Genomic DNA, 17,382 nt, shown 5'->3' on the forward strand with positions numbered 1-17,382 from the left:
GTCAGAGTGGCAAAGAATGGCATAGAGAGCAGAAATGTTGGTACAAGTTTGAAATTGGAAGGGATAATATATAGAAGGCAAGCATGTAGAACACTAACAACAGGTTGGAAGAAGGAACAATCCAAACCCGTGATTTGTTATAGTGACGGAAGACTGACTGTGAGCATCAAGACTAAGGAGGACGCTATTAAAGCAGTCTCTTGACATCCAAATACCACAAGCCTGAGAATTAACAGTTTGGCTTCCTCACACTCCCCATTCTGGTAGATGTTCTGTGTATGAACAATGCCTACACTACATGCTTGAGATATGCATATTTCTACTTTTCTGCACATCTCTCTCTCTCTCTCTCTCACACACACACACACACACATACACACACACACACACACACAGAGAGAGAGAGAGAGAGCGAGAGAGAGAGAGAGAGAGAGAGAGAGCACAGACTCTCCCTAAATAACCATAACCCAGTATTTATATGCTGAGAATACAGGAACAGAAAACCCTCATTTCTCTCCAAGATGATCTATCCTTAAAACAGAAAGCCAGTTTCTTAGTGCTTAGTCCCCTCAGAGCCATTTAATCGATGTAAAGACTCCCATATTATGAATCAGACATTCTTTCTCAGCATAGGAGAAAGTGCTCTCTGAACTTTTACTTTGTCTGCAGCCTCCATAAATTGTCTCCCCGTGCCGGAAAACAGAGCAGTCAGATGGAGGTGAGCTGTTGTCTATCCCTCCAAGAACTGATGAAAGGCTGTTGTCTGGCAGTAACTCATTGTTAGGACTTTGCCAGGGAGGAAGAATTTCCTATCACAACTCTGTAATAAGCAAGCCAAGCTAAGCTGGGATACGGAACAATAAAAAGGAGCATATATCAGTGTGCGGTCCTCTCTTATTAAAAACAACAAGGCATCCTCTGCAGCTAACATATGAATAGTAAAGCATCCTTTTTGTTTTATTTCACCCCACCCCTTTTATACCCCCACCACTTCTTCCAGATTGTGTAACTATATCACCATCCAAAGCCTGAAGTGCAGGCTGACAGCTGTAAACTGTCATTTATTGAAACAAGCTTTTAAAAATATTCATCACACCTTCCAAAGAAGAAGAAGAAGAAGAGTTTGGATTTTATATCCCGCTTTTCACTACCCGAAGGAGTCTCAAAGTGGCTAACATTCTCCTTTCCCTTCTTCCCCCACAACAAACACTCTGTGAGGTGAGTGGGGCTGAGAGACTTCAAAGAAGTGTGACTAGCCCAAGGTCACCCAGCAGCTGCATGTGGAGGAGCAGAGACACGAACCCGGTTCACCAGATTACAAGTCTACCACTCTTAACCACTACACCACACTGGCTCTCAAAGCACTTCTAGTTAACCTGGAAAGCTGCCTGGATATCATTGGGAGTTTCTGCAAGCCTTAAAGGAGCAACCAAGAGTGAGATTGAGTAAATGAGGCATCCCCAAGGTAAAAAGAGATAAGGCAGGGCAGGGGACAGGATTTTTTTTCTCCTGTATGGTTCTCTGTGTATATAGAATGTATGATTGTATCTTTGAAGAAAAGTAAAGTAGCTAGACATTTAGCATGCTGATTTTTTTTTAAAAAAAATGAGAATAAATTATGGTGAATTATTTCTTCCTATATAATAAAAAATGTAAGGTGTGGTCAAGCTCTGCAGTTCATCAACTGTGGCATAAGGAATGGTAAGCTGGTCCACATGAGTTGTTTAATGGAAGGGAGAAGGTGCATTGAACTCGCCTGCAGTGAGGTTTAACGAAAGGGGGAGGTGCTTCACACTGGTTTAACAAGCCACTCTGTGAAGTTCCTGCTGCTTCCTTTAAAATGGAGTGGGGCTTGGGAAGTGAAGGGTTTGGGGCAAGATGTGAGGGATAGCCAGAGCAGATGAGGTGTAAAGAGAGGGGTTTTTCAGGTGTGGAGGAAGGGCGGTTGGCATATGGGTCAATAAGATTGGTGACCAAAGCAAGCAGGGGCAGCAACCCCTAGTCTCTGGGAAGAGCAAGAATCGGGGCAGGAATTGGCAAAATGCATTGGACAGCCCTGTAATGTGTATGGAGTACTATGATGGTAATACTTCAACAGCTTGGCAATACCCCATGAGTGCTCACAATAAGGGGGGGGAGTACTAATAGCTAGAGTGCCAAACTGCCCGTTCTTTTCCTCTCCTTGCCTGCTGTTTCTCTGCCTACACTCTGCTGATCATTTCAAGGAGAGAGACGACAGAAGCAACTTTGCTCACATCCTGCTACTGCCCACCTGAATAGGAGAGACAGTGTCCTCACACTTCTGTTTCTCTGTTTGCCTCCATGAGAGAGAGAGAGAGAGAGAGAGAGAGAGAGAGAGAGAGAGAGAGAGAGAGAGAGAGAGAGAGAGAGAAAGAGATGGTAGCTCACATGTGGCCCTGGTTGTCTGCTTCAAGGAGAGAGACTGGTCATTGTGACCTCGTGCTGATGATGTTTCCCTGAAGAAGAGTCAGACTGGCCATTGTGTCTGCGCGCTGATGCTATACCCCTGAAGATGAGAGACATCCCATTGTGTCCTCATGCTGATGGTGTCTGCCTACAGAAAAGAGACTTGTCCACTTACGGTAATTCTGTCTGCTTGAAGGTGAGAGTAGCCCTTGTGACCTAGTGCTGATACTGCCTGTCTGATGGAGAAGACTGGCTATTATGATTTACTGTCAGATAATCCCTATTTCTATTTGGATTATCTTGTTGGTTGCACATACAAATTTCAGAACAGGAATTACTGAGCAGCATTATGTCTGCTACCAGAAGGAGTGAATTACAACCTGGTGAGGGCTCAAAGAAGCTTCAGAATTTATGAAGATATCCAAGGAAGCTTAAAGCAAGAAGCCATGTGATCCATGTAGCAAAAAACAGTAGGCTTTGATGGGAGTAGATCTCAAATCTATCTCTTTATGAAGGCACAAACTCTCTCAAAATATGTGCCAATAAGAGGTGTGCAGAACTTTGAGCGTGGAGACGTGTTAAGGTCACCATGTCCTTGGTCAAGCCATATTTTTCAAGGTTCCAAGATCATGGTATGTTTCAGTCTCAATATGTTCTGTAGATATGCAATGATATTTGTAAGATCAGCTGCAGAAAATAGAAATAAAAATACACTTGAGGGGGTGGTTGGCCATGTCAGGAACATAGGAAGCTCCCTTATACAAAATCAGGCAATTGGTCCATCTAGCTCAACAGTGTCCAAACCAACAGGCAGGCCATGCAGATATTTCACATGGGGGTCTTCCCCACCCCTACCTGGAGATGCCAGGGGACTGGATTTGGCATGCAAAACTTTCACTCTAGCTCTAAGAAATGTTCCAGTCATGTCTGTCAAGTATAGTCTTCATATTTTAGATTAGAATCTAGATATTTTAGATTAATAGTCACGTGGTAATGTACAATCAATAATATACATTGCTTAGTACAACAGATAGATTGATACTATTAGATTGATATCCATGTTGTTAAGGAAATGGTGTACCTCTTAGTCAAAAATGTATTTGGCTGATTAAAATGCTAATGTGCTAGAAATAATATCCATGGGATAGATAAACGTGTACTCTAAGTATTATTATAACTACCCATGGAACAGATATATGCATTACAGTACATTAAAGCATTGTATGTGCAATTAGGCATTATATGTACTAGAAATAATAGTCATAAGGAATATAGATCAATTCATTGTTGTAACGTTCTAAGCATAATCAAACATAGAATGAGTAGCAATATTGGGAAGAACAGAATAGTGATAATAGTGTTGTCTAGTCATGGTCCTTGATGTGTGAGAGCTGGCTAAAGCTACTCAGTGTTAAACTATACATTATACACCTAATGGAAATCACCCCATCCCCCAAAAGCAGCTGTTTGCCCCTGGAAGTAAGCTGTTCCTTTTAACATCTAGTAGCTAAATAGCAGCTGGAAGAACAGGTTGAGAACCTCAGCATTGGGGAAAGCCAATGGTAGTATTTAAAGTGTTGGACCTGGACTTGGAGGGGGGCAGGATTCACATGCCCTCTCAGCAATGAAGTTCCCTAGGTGACCTTGAGCCAGTCACCATCTCTCAACTAGCCTACTTCGCAGGGATGTTGTGAGGATAAAACGGAGATGAAGAGAACCATGCATAAGATGACAGCTAGATAGCTATGTAGATGGATGGATGTGTTAAGCCTCCTCTACCAGTGCCACAATCTGAGTCATGTTGGGTCTGTCTGTTTGTTAATACTACATGACACCTTAGAGAATAATATAAAGACAATAATTGTGAGGCAGTGTGGTGTAGTGGTTAGAGTGCCAGACTAGGACCTGAGAGTCTGCAATTCAAATGTCCAGCCTGCTACAAGGCTCACTGGGGTGACCTTGAACCAATCACTTTCCCTCAGCCTACAATATCTCTCTGGGTTGTTATGCAAGCATAAAATGGCGAGCAAAATTTTGACATGTTCCCCAACAGAGGTAGTACCCCTTTCCTAACACTCCATACACTGAAATGGAAACATCCAATCTTTTCTGCCGCATTTAACAGAGTGGAACCTCCTGTGCCTAATGCAAATTCGCTTTGCAAAATGTTTTCAAACATAATGCATGCCAACATTACATTTTATGCATATTAAACATATCTTTAACATTAAATAGTTTAAGGCCCTGTCCTGATGAATGAACAAGCTAAATGTTGGGAATGGCGTGACAACAAAGGGAAGTGAAGAGAGATCTAAGAGTAACTGGGGGGGGGGGGAAATAGGAGAGAAAGAGTTAACAGTACCAGTTCTTAGGCTTTGTGGTGGTTGAGGATGAGGAGAGATAGGGATTAAGCCAAGGGCTTAATGGGAAATGTGACTCGGGGGCAGGGATTTGAACAGCCATTTCCTTGATCTTGCCCTCTTGGGAAGCACTTCATCTTTGGACATGTTTTAGGTAGAAGCTTCAGCTTTTCAAATGGTTGGCTATACAAGAGTCCCTTGCTGCTTCAAAGCATGGATTTTCTACTGCCATAGCATCCTAAATTGTGTGGACAATTGCTGTGTTCTAGTGAGCTTAGCAGGGTCTTTCAGACTTCATTAGAGTTGGACAGTCCATCTGTTACTCACAGCGAAGGCCAGGTTTAACCTCCAAATTGTCAGAAATCAAGGTCAAAGCCGGAGGTCTGGAAAAGTAATATAATAAACGCTCTTTAAAATGGCTCTGAAGGTTCTTGAATTATTGAAAGAAACAGGAGAGGGAGGAAACTTCTCATTCTGGCTTCCTTGTAATCAGAAAAAGAGGATCAAAAAGAGTTGCCCAAAGGAACAGTGTTGTCTTGAAACATTAACACACACACACACCCAGCCCATTATTTCATGTTCCATCTAGCTATTAAAATCTGTCCCGTAGTTATTTTGCAACTGTGATATAATGTTCATTCTGCACTTGCAAGAAATCAGACCTTTTTTGTGGCAGCCCTTACACTTTGGAGCATCCGCTGCCATTGATATTAGGCAGGTGACTTCACCGTACTGTATTTGCCGCCTGCAAAAACCTTTTTTGCTCCAGCAAGCCTACCTGGGCATGTGATTTTAGCGTGTGATCTTAGTAAGTACAGTATTAAAAATGCTGATTTTAGTTTCTGCTTTAAAACAAAACAAAACAAAACATGTAACTTGTTTTTAATAGGATGAATTAAGCTAACATCATTCTCTTCTGATCATTCCACCAGGACATGTATTGTGTGTTGCTAGCTGGAACAAAATACCCCTCTCCTCTCCACCATGCACTATTCTGAGGGCTCTCATGACCAAAGCCAAATGCAGATGGGGAAAGGAGGGGGGAGCCCCATTTCACAGTCAGAAGTCCTTGCCCAGGGCTTCTGCTAACAGAAGACATTAGCTGAATCTAGTGCTATTTTTCTTGAAAAAGAGGTGCCAGAACTCAACATGAATGCAGCGGCGTAGCTAGCCACTCAGGTGCCGTGGGTGGCGCGGATGCCCATGGGGTGGGGCAAGCTGTCCATGGGGCGGGGCAAGCTGCATGGAGCCTGCATGGAGTCCGCTCCGCCCGCTGCCTCCCCCCAGTTGCAGGCACTCTGCGCTGCCCAAAATGGCAGTGTGGGGTATGTATCCACCCACTGTGTCCCCCACAGCTTCAGGCTGGCGAAGGGGGAGGCATACGGTGGACACAAGCCCCACGCAGCCTTTTCAGGCGGCACAGTGCCTGCAGGCACTCAAGCCACTGCATCATTCCAGGACAGACATGTGGCCAGCGTGGTATAGTGGTTAAGAGCAGTGAACTCGTAATCTGGTGAACCGGGTTCGCGTCCCTGCTCCTCTACATGCAGCTGCTGGGTGACGTTAGGCTAGTCACACTTCTCTGAAGTATCTCAGCCTCACTCACCTCACAGAATGTTTGTTGTGGGGGAGGAAGGGAAAGGAGATTGTTAGCCGCTTTGAGACTCCTTCGGGTAGTGATAAAGCAGGATATCAAATCCAAACTCTTTTTCTTCTTCTTCTTGGGTGTGCTGCAGGCACCGTGGTAAGTGCTGTCCCCACGGTAAGTGGCCACCCAGTGTGCCCCCCTCTCAGCTATGTTAGTGCATGAATGCCTCCATCGTTCTCTTAGAACAGCAATGGCGCCCGCCTGAGAGGTGTGGGAACTGAGTTCTGGAAGGTTCCAGCTGAAAAAAAGCCCTGTTAGAATCGCATCCAACATTGCTTTTTATTTTTTGTTATTTTTTAATGAATACTTCAGACTGCCTACTGTAAACTACCTCCAGGTCTAAAAAGGTGAAGGTAAAGGACCCCTGGACGGTTAAGTCTAGTCAAAGGTGACTCTGGGGTTGTGGTGCTCATCTCGCTTTACAGGCCAAGGGAGCCAGCGTTTGTCCGTAGACAGTTTTTCTGGGTCATGTGGCCAGCATGACTAAGCCACTTCTGGCGCAACGGAACACCGAAACCAGAGCAGTGCACGGAAATGCCCTTTACCTTCCAGCCAGAGTGGTACCTATTCATCTATTTGCACTTTTTGCCGTGCTTTCAAACTGCTCAGTTGGCAGGAGCAGGGACAGAGCAACAGGAGCTCACTCCGTTGCAGGGATTCGAACCGCCAATCTTCTGATCGGCAAGCCCTAGGCTCTGTGGTTTAGACCACAGCACTACCCGCATCCCATAAGCCTTCAGGTCTAGTCAGCAGCATATACATTTTGTTAAGTTAAATGTTTTTTAAAAATGACCAAGCAAAAAAGAAGGCATGAATTATTATTGTTGTTTTATTTTGCTTTAATTATCAAGTGGCTAGAAAAAGTGAAAGTTAATTTATTGAGTTTAATTCTTTCCCTCCAGCTGCAAGAGTTCAAAAAGGAACTAACCCTTCTCATTAGGAACATATGCAGGCCCTCTGAGAAATGCTAGTCATTTCTCAGAGGGCAAACTTCCATGACCTTTTTAAACCACAACACCATTTTTACACAAGGCTGGCTATGTAAGAGCGGGTAGGAATAAATCACTGAGCTTAAACCCCTTGCTTCTCTGGCTAGCCACCTTTAAGGCTTTGCTACGCAAAACAATGAATTCAGCCTAGTAGCCCAAATGTGCAGGTACCATTCAGAAGCATGTACCACCATGTTCAATGTAGCTTATTTCCAAGTAAGCCTGCACAAAATGACAGCTTTAATTTCTCCCTTCCTTCCCAAAATATATAGAATGGATGGACAGACAGATAGACATGCAGATTTGTGCAAGAGTGAAACAGTGATCACTTGGGACAATGGTGGGATAATAATATGTGTACTGTATATGATCTTGTGCTAATCTGTAATGTGTTTTTTTAAAATGCTACATGCACTCACAGACAGCCACACCTGTGTGCATGCTCAGTCCCGGTTAGAATGTAAGGCATGTGGTTAAATAATGAGAAGGTGACAAGGCAATACAGAGACAACTTCATTCTTAATGACCACAGAGATGGTCAGGAAACAGTAATTTGGCATTAATAGCCTCAAGATCAAATGTACTTTGGGGTGGTCTACTTTGGATTGCCTCTTCTTGCTCCCCCCCCCCAAATGTCTCTGAAACGCAGGAGCTTGGGAATTTTAAACTCTTAACACAGGAAAACCAGTTGACAAGTTCCTAGTGTGTTACAGTTATTGATGAAGGCAGTGCTATCCCATCTGTTAGATGGAATGGTCAATTGTCCAAGACATAAGATCTATAGAAGCTGCTATTTACCCAGCTTCTAGATGGCGTCCAACACCCATATTATTGTGTTGGGAGCACTGCAGAAGTCTCTGCTACTGTCATTTTGGCAATTTAAGCTCTTCCTTCTTCCTCCTCCTCCTCCCCCTCCTCTTTCTCCTCCTCCTCCCCCACCCCCACCCCCAAACTAGGGAACTTGATGCCCTACAGCCTTGTGGGGAAATCTGGGGAGATTTGGTGGGCCTAATTAGACCCACAAGCTGGAAGTTCCCCACCAAAGCATTAAAGGTCTTTCCGGCTATATGTTTATTTTTATTTGACAATTTATATACTGCTTAATTACAGCAGTCTCTAAGCAGTATATAGGAGACTCGATGCAATAGAACTAAGATGCCAAGAGTCCTATTTGGAAGCTCAGGGGCTGTTATTCTTTCCACTTGCAGAGTTCTGTAAAGGATGGATTGACTGTCTATTTATTTAACCAATCTTGTAGGTGGAGTGGTGGTTAAAAACATTGGGATGTTAGTTTTGTTGCTGGTGATAAAATGATAAAGAAAAAAGAAATGTGCTCATGGCCTTTCTGTGGCTCCAATTTAGAGGCAGAGCAGATGTTGGCCTCTTAAAAAAAACCAAAACCAAAATGCCCATTAAAATCTCTGTGATTCATTATAACAAGATTATTTTCACTGCAGAGTGTTTGCTTCAGGAATGCATTAAATGGAGTAAGGGCTTTATAATAAGCACAATACATCAAGGGATTCGCACTGACTTCTGTCAAAACAGGCAGAAGCCATTTTCCAAGATGAGTACCAGGAATTGCTCTGCTTTACTCTTCCAGTTGGTTGGCGTGAGCCGATTCTTAGAGCTCTGCTTTCTGAAGACTTATCTAAGATGCCCTGTGCCATAGTGGTAGACAATGCATATATAGTAATGCATGTATGGGCTACACCTTGTGCTGATAGCAGTATTACTGGCAGGAAACTGAGGCACTGAGAAACTGTGTTCCATGGAAAGTCAATGGCAAATCGACAACTTACTTCACAATCATACACTTGTCTACTCTGAAGGCTCATGCAGCAAATGTACAGAGAGAAGCATTCTTGAGTGTTGCCCATCAATTACCAAAATTTCCTTTACTGCACACACTCTCTTCCCAAGTCCAAGTATGGACAACTGTTAGAATGGTAAGTTTAGCCTGTTTGGCTTGGCCTTTGAAGCTTGGGTGTAGGTCAACAGAGAAATTTCAGCGAAGTTTATCTTTTGTTTAAAAAGGTCTCCTGGGAAATTTCTTTTTGCTTTCATTACTCATCCTGAGCTTAAAAATTGGTCCAGCTACAATATCTGGACAGATGAAAGTGTGTTATGCAATCTGAGCCACAATCCATATAACCCTTTACTTCCATCTACATCCCTATTGCCTCCTTTCTTGGTCACACAACTGAGTCACCTATGATGAGCAGCACATTTTGAGCTTGAACTGAAAGCAAGTGGGTGTGCCTTGGGTACACAGGTCTTGTGAATTGACCCTGAGTGCAGTGACCATCATGTGGCTGAAAGCAAGTTCTGAAGTGGTAGCTAAGTTTTGGATGCCAGCTTCCAGACACCAGGATTCCCTGCGAATTATGCCCTCTGTGGCTGCAATCCTACATGCTTGCTCACCTGGGGGCAAGTCCCATCAAACTCAGCAGGGTGTACTTCTCAGTAAAAGTGGCACTGTGGTCTAAACCACTGAGCCTCTTGGGCTTGCCGATCGGAAGGTTGGCGGTTCAAATCCCAGCGATGGAGTGAACTTCCGTTGCTCTGTCCAAGCTCCTGCCAACCTAGCAGTTCAAAAGCACGCCAATGCAAGTAGATAAATAGGTACCGCTCCGGTGGGAAGGTAAACGGCATTTCCGTGCGCTGCTCTGGTTCGCCAGAAGCGGCTTAGTCATGCTGGCCACATGACCCGGAAGCTGTCTGCAGAAAAACGTCAGCTCCCTCGGCCTATAGAGTGAGATGAGCGCCACAACCCCAGAGTCGTCCGTGACTGGACCTAATGGTCAGGGGTATCTTTACCTTTACACTTGTATTGGGTTGCACTGTTAGACTGTGTGTCTGAGGAATAGCAAAGAAGGCACAAAATGCGAAACTTTAGTCTCTAAAGGAGAGACTGTTTGCAAGTAGTCGTTTCTTTCCAGAGTTCAGTTTGCTGCAAGGCAGTCAAGGAGCTGATCTAGAAATTGAAAATAATAGGGAGGGGAGGCAAGTGCTGATGAGGAGACCCCGCTTGGTTCTTTTTCTGAGAGCTACAGGTAACCTTGCCGTGGCTTTCATCTTGCATGAGTCACTCTGTATGTAACAGGCTTTAAAAGCTGCAGAAATGCCGGGGAGAAGGGAAAAAAAGATCCGAGAAAGGTTCGCTTTGCCACTCAGCAGGGGTGACCCATGTGGCAAATTGTTTGTTAAATTGAATCCTATATCCTCTTCTCTGGCAGAAGCAAAACAAGGAGAGCCACAATTACAACTTCATTCCCTGATTACATGGCTCAGCAGGATAAGTGCTCCACAATTTGCTGCTCTACGGCCAGTTCATCTTTAAACTGAAACTGTGTCTTAATTATATCCATTAATAGCCCGTTTTCAATCAAAACTCACTGCCTGTCGCTCAAGCGCCACTCGCCACGGGTTCCTGCCATGCTCTGCTGCTTAAATCCTTCCAACGAGATCCTTGTGTTTGTATTTATTAATGCACCAGCTCAGGAAGTCCGCCCCACCCCTGCCTTTCCCCCAAATGCCTCCATTTTAAGCCGCAGAGGGCTGCACGTATCACTTAGCCATTGTGCCAAGGTACTACAGCCAGCTGGGATTTATAGCTGCAGGTTATGCAGGCAAAAAATCCCTTTTATGGGTTCTGCACATTTTTAGCTATAGATAGATTTGTCTGTGGCAAAACAAGCCAAGGTTGATTTCTTCTTCTCTCCCCCCCCCCTTTTAATTCCCTGCCAGTAAATGATGACACAAGCCATAAATTTCAGAAGTAACCTTGGGGGGGGGGTTGTGGCACACCTCCACTACTTCAGCTTAAAAGTAAAGCTGACACTAACTAACTAATGGAACAAAAGGAGCAGTCAGGTTTTTAAGACTTGCAAGATGAAGAGTCAAAAGCATGCAGGATTTCTAGGGTAACTGTCACACTAGTCAGATATGCCCCCCCCCGGGTTGTTAGGATCGTGGTTTTATCATTATCATGTCATGACGGGGCAGCTTTTTTTGCAAGTCACAAAGTACACAGCCTTCTCAGTGCCTTCTCAGTAGCTATGCCACTGTTATGGAACAGTCTCCCCAAGGAAGCTTGCTTTAGCTTCATCACTTCCTGCCATATAGTTAGCCGATTTAATTATCTCCTCCCTGGCATGCCTCTTCCCATACAATTTTACTTATACAAAAGATTTCCTTTCTTGCAAAGCGGAGGATGCTGAACTCAGGTAGCAAATGAGAGAACTGGGCACAAAAAAGTCTGATGTGCTTGCATTGGGTCACAATTGCAACAGCTGCAACCGGCATCCCCTTAAAGGACCATTTTCTGACATCCCATAAGGTTATATTCTACAGGATGCAGGAGAAATTAAGCAGGTCCGTACTTGCGTCCAGTAGCAGTAAGTGCAGATTTTGAAGGATGACTGTGTTTCAGTTCTCATCTCATTTCAGAAATTGCACATTTGCCAGATTCAGCTGTAGTTGTGAACTGAATGGAGTTTCCCCCTCATCCCTATCAGCTGCCTCCCAGCAGTGCCACACACTACTCTCTGAATACAGGTGAGGCCACCACCTTGCTGAAGCTAAGCAGGTCTGGACAGTGTCTGGCTGGGGAATGGCCTGGGAACTACATGTAATCCTGCCTTGGGCTCCCTGATGGAAGGCAGGCAGGTAGATATGAATGTAATTAAAAATAAATAAAATAAGAAGTTGTCCAAACCAGGCTCTCTGAAATCATTGTCCAGGCCCATAAAACTATTATTCAAACTTTTACTTGCAGAACTCTTCAAGAACAGGACATAAGTATCAAAGATACAACTAATATATCCATACAATGTCTTGTCACAGGCTCAGCATCTTAGAAAATAGGAAATAATCCAAAACAGACCTAGAAGCAGAGGTCTCTCTTTCTTTAACAGCATCCATTTCCCTGGAGCTGGTTCCCTTGAGAGCTTCATTTACATCTTCTGTTCCCTGAAAGACTATCAACCACCACCCTTTCAAGATGGTGAATTTGCAACTCAGTGCCATTGTCACCTGATCTAATGTTACAACAGTTTAGAGTAACAGAAAACAGTCAACAGGTAATCATCAACCCATTTAGGAGCTTAGAGTCCCTTAGAAAAACTACTATGAAAAAAATCCCAATGTTAGCAATACACATTTAGCCATTTTCCATTTTAAACCTTCATTAACACACAATTAAACCAATTATACTTAACAGGTGTAGCTCTAAATTGTTCTTGCACTGAAGCTAAAATCTTTTGCACACCCTGATCCAGGATTCATAACAAAATGAAACAGTTGAGATGAACAGCTGCAGAGAGAGGGGAGGGGGACAGATTGGTTAACATTTATACACATAATATTATATTTCTAGCTTCCCTTCAGTAGAAGTTAGGATGTAAGTTACAGTAAGTCACAGCATGTGTGCCAACTCTCAAAAGAACTGTGAGGGAGCCTGTTTTTAAAAAAAAATACAAAGGACTGCTTTAACCTTGCCTTTCCACACTTCCCCACCCAACAAGTACATTCAAAGGCTTTCCTAACCTAGCGAGAGGAACAAAAGACTCTGTTTGTAGCTGCTTTCCACACCATTAAATTATGCTGTGGATCAATAACAGACAAATGACTTTGGTGGCCAGTGGTTAGTTGATGAGATTCTTCTTTTATTACCGTTCCAATTCATGTGCCTCAGCGCAAGGAGAAGTGAGAATGATTTAATTTCGTTCCTGGACAATCATTACTTAAATGTGTAAACCCCGTTCGCCAAGTGTACTTTAGACAATGCACCACCAAGTTGGAACAGAGGAGAACTTCCGCATTCCTTTTCCAGTGACACGGAACAATTTATAGCCTCTGTTCTAAACCCATAACAGTAAGCACTGCTCAAAGGTTTCGGAATTACAATAGCAGGTAAGAACCTAAGGCAGTAGCTAAGGATGGGGTTCACTGTAACAGATGGACTGACAGCCATTCTTCTTAAAACTATACATCATTGTAAATGATGCAGGAAAACAGCAAACGTTGCATTAAGTAATGGCAAGAGCAGTCCAAAGACTATGTCCTGACCTCCTGCATGCTGACATTGTAACTTTGCTGGCTTCAGAAAAATTGTTCCTGAAGAACACAAGCATACCCAAAGCCAATTTTCACACACAGTTCTGGTTTTTTTTAGAAAAAAGAATTGCTGGTTGCAGATTAATGATAACTTTGAAAGGGTTTTTTTGGGGGGGAGGGACAAAGCAGAATTAGGCCCTGAGGAGGTGGAGATATTTATGTATTTATACCCTCCTTAGGAAAGCCAAACATTGGGTACCCAAGTCATCTCCCATCCGGACACCAGCCAGATGCAAACCTGCTAAGCTTCAGCATGGTGGTGGCATCGTATGTCTTCAAGCCATTTACACAGCACCTCTCCAGTGTTCAGAGTGTTTCACACACATTATCTCAGTCATCCTTGGTTGCCTAGAGGTGTGGGTCGGTGTTGTGTAGAAACTACTCTATCGTACAAAGGTAAAATTTACGTTCATTTGCTCTGCCCACTTTTGCCTCTGACATGTGGCCCCTGAAAGGCTACCAAGAAAGGAATATGGACCTTGAGCTTAAAAAATATGTCCTCCACTTCTGTTCTAAGGTTTAGCAGGCTGAAATGCCTTTCTGGGTCACCGTTGGGCATAAGTGACTTGGATGGGCCATTGTTTCTCAGACTTGAGTCTCCAGCTGTTGTCGGAATTCAGCTCCCATCATCCCTGACCACTGGTCTTGCTAGCCAGGGAAGTTGGGAACAACAGCTGGAGACCCAAGTTTGAGAGACACTGTAGGTTGATCTACAGGGGACTAGTGGGTTCCTTCAAGCAAGCATCTGAACTAGATGTCTTTTCGGTATCATGCATACCTCAACACAAACTAAATGGTGACATCTGCACTGTGGGCCTTCCTAAAACATAAGCAATTTATGGATGGTAGTGGCTGCTACTCCCCAATGGTTGGGCCTCAACTAGTAATGAACATATTTCCATAAAAGCACAGGGTTGTCTTTCCAGTAAACACAATCCAGCCACAGAAAAGTTGCCCCGATAGCTCTGTCACTTGATGCAGGAGGAAGGACTTGCTAATTTTGGCCCAGTCACAAACTAAAAAGCACTATTCTTAAAGACACACCTCCTCTCACCACCACCCCCTGAAAATCTGGACGGAGTATGCTCATGAGAATACTGAGATTTTTATGCTAAGGACGACTGCGATAATGTATGTGAAACACTATACAATCTTCTAGAAAGCACAAACCCACCTTCTCTCTCTCACTGCTCCACCTCCTCCAGGGGGGTGGATTTGATACCGCTATAATTTCTGCTCACTGACATCTGCTCTTCTCTCTCTCTCTCTCTCTCTCTCTCTCTCTCTCTCTCTCTCTCTCTCTCCCACCCCTAAGTAATTTTTTTGTACAAGTTCCAAGCTGTATTTTGTTGACCAAATCACTTTGTCACCAGAAATACATGCACTCCTTTGATGAAATGCATTTAATTGACAGGATGTTTTAAAAGCACATGAATTCCAGTTGAGTAAATGATATTAGGTGGATTAGGCTGAGAATTTCATCAGAATTTGCTGCTGTAAGAAATGAGCTTCATTGATCATTTTTGTCAAAGCCAGGGGAAGCCATTTTATCAAGCAGACACATTTATTTAATAAACAAGACTTCAGAGTGCTGCAGCCCTTCCAAGCCAGTCTCTTCTGGCCCACAGAGAAACCTGTTAAAATGCTATGTCGGACCACCCGTAAGAGCTTTGCATTGCAGAGATGGAAACAGCAGCCTTGAATACATGGTGGCTAGAAGTCTGCTAGAAATGGAATCCTAAGACACCCCCCCCCCCAAAAAAAAAGATAGCCAACTGAAGTCTGCATGTCTGCCTAACAGGCGATGCTCATGCCACCATTTAACCATAGAGTGAAGGATGCTACAACCCTTTCAGAGAGAATTTAAATCGGGGATGAGCAACTTCTGGTACTTTGGATGTGGTTGGGCTACAACTTTCACCACCCCGTGATCACTGACTGTGCTGTCTGGGGATGATTGGAGTCAGGGTCTGACAACATCTAGAGAGCCACAGGTTCTCCCATCCCTCCTGTAAACATTGCTCATACCGCAAATTACTCGACGTTATTGCTCATTGGCATACCTTTCAATATTCCTCATATGAAAATCAGGACATTTTCATCTGAAGAAGGCAATATATTTCTGGCGGGGGGGGGGGGGAGGGGGTTACATGCAGAGTCCTCTGGTTTGTCCTAATCCAGTTTCAGTCGCTGAAACTGACAACTAGTTCCCTTCTAGCAAACAGACTGCATCAAGACTGCAAGCTCCTCCTCTGGGCCTGTATGGCCCATTGCTCAACAATGGGCAGGACTCTCCTTGAGCAGGATGTGAGGGTGATGTGGCTAAGACATCTGTCACCCCATTGATTGCCCAGATTGATACACAACTCCTTGAGCGGGGTGTTCAGAGGGGGAGGCAAGTCAGGAGGACTGGGACTGTCCTGCTGCTGTGTAGCTGTGTAGCAAGGCCAACCTCTGACCCCTTTCTGTCTGTGTCTGAGCTCTCACTGTGACACTCAGTCTCTAATCCTGTCCTGGGAGGGGCCCCTTGATCACTCAACCCCCTTGTTTCTAGCACCTCCCAGCTCATCCTTTCCCCACACTGCTGCCTAGTGTCCGACCACCAGGACCCAGGATCTAAGTCATTGTCTTCTGTACCCTCCCTGGGAGGCTCTAGGGTGGGCAGTTCCTACCACTCTTCCTCATCCAGCCAGTACTTGACATCTCCCAGCTGCCATTGCTGATGATAGTGCCATTTCTGCTCACCACAACTCCTGCTGCCTCCTGTTGGTGGTAAGGCCCTGTGAAAGCCCATTAAGCATCTGGGGGGCCAGACAGCAGATAGAACTTTGCCAGGGGAGGGCTTGGAACCAACCCTGCCAAAGGATATCATTACACCTAAAACTATATTCTTCTAATTGCTTCCCACCTCCTTGCTTTGCAATAGGCAACTCTTCAAAGCTTTGAGGGAGCAACGCTAAGGTGGGGGAAGGAACAAATTGCAGGTAGGGAATTTGATAGGGGTGTTCAATTTAGTCTTCTTCAAAGTCTATGGGCCCAAGGCCAGCTGATCCACTCTCTGGCATGGGCCAGTTGAGTCTGCAAACGGGACCCCATCAATTTGCTTCTTTAGCAACATCAGCACGGCCCACTTTTTATGTCATTGTAGCTAAAGAAGCCCATTAGGGCTAAACTGCCCGTATGAAACAAAAGTATTGATGAAAATGTACACTTCTGGAACAGCTAAAATATGCACTTAACCAACAAATAATATTTACACATTTAGATAGTGAATAAGAGGAACTATAAAAGTCCGCTATAAACAATCAATAAACCGGAGGCAATTACCAAGAACATAGCCAATTAGAAAACTGAGTGCTCCCAGAGTAGGTAAATCAATTGAACAGGAGGAGAAGCAGAGTGCGACTTGAACAGCAGAGAGTCTTTTCACAAGTGGGGGGGGGAGGCAGCGGTGGCAACCTCTGGGGCATTTTTGCCACAAGTCAAATCCCAAACATAAGAAATTGGCTCTTTAATGAGTCTAGGACACATGTACTTGTCACCCCATCCCTTGTGAAGGTTTTGTCTCTAGTTTGCGGAGCCACTCAGAAGACAGAAAACAGTGGGCCCTTGGACAGTCAAGTGACAGTGCAGTCGCCCCCCACTAGAATTTAATCCAGTTTTCAATGTAGATACACTCCCCCAAGTGACCCTAGCCATACACATAGACTCTTGCTTCTGTACAGAGAGGAGAGGGTACAACAGATTTTGCTGCTTGTGCCACTGACCGGGCAATTACAAAGCAGATCAAAGTGAAGAAATACATTGCAACCTATCACAATATCAGCACTCATCATTG

General features: G+C 44.2%; 1 long non-coding RNA gene across 1 annotated transcript; it reads right to left on the reverse strand.

The window, feature by feature from the left end:
- Positions 1–564: 564 nt before the first annotated feature.
- LOC117044589 lies at positions 565–2,313 on the reverse strand. Its single transcript, XR_004426301.1, has 2 exons — positions 2,273–2,313; positions 565–844 (listed from the first exon to the last, which is right to left on the reverse strand). It is a non-coding gene; the product is annotated as an uncharacterized LOC117044589 (long non-coding RNA).
- Positions 2,314–17,382: the final 15,069 nt, after the last annotated feature.

This window comes from Lacerta agilis, chromosome 3 (genome assembly GCF_009819535.1).
Source record: "Lacerta agilis isolate rLacAgi1 chromosome 3, rLacAgi1.pri, whole genome shotgun sequence".
In the NCBI taxonomy this organism is placed as follows: domain Eukaryota; kingdom Metazoa; phylum Chordata; class Lepidosauria; order Squamata; family Lacertidae; genus Lacerta; species Lacerta agilis.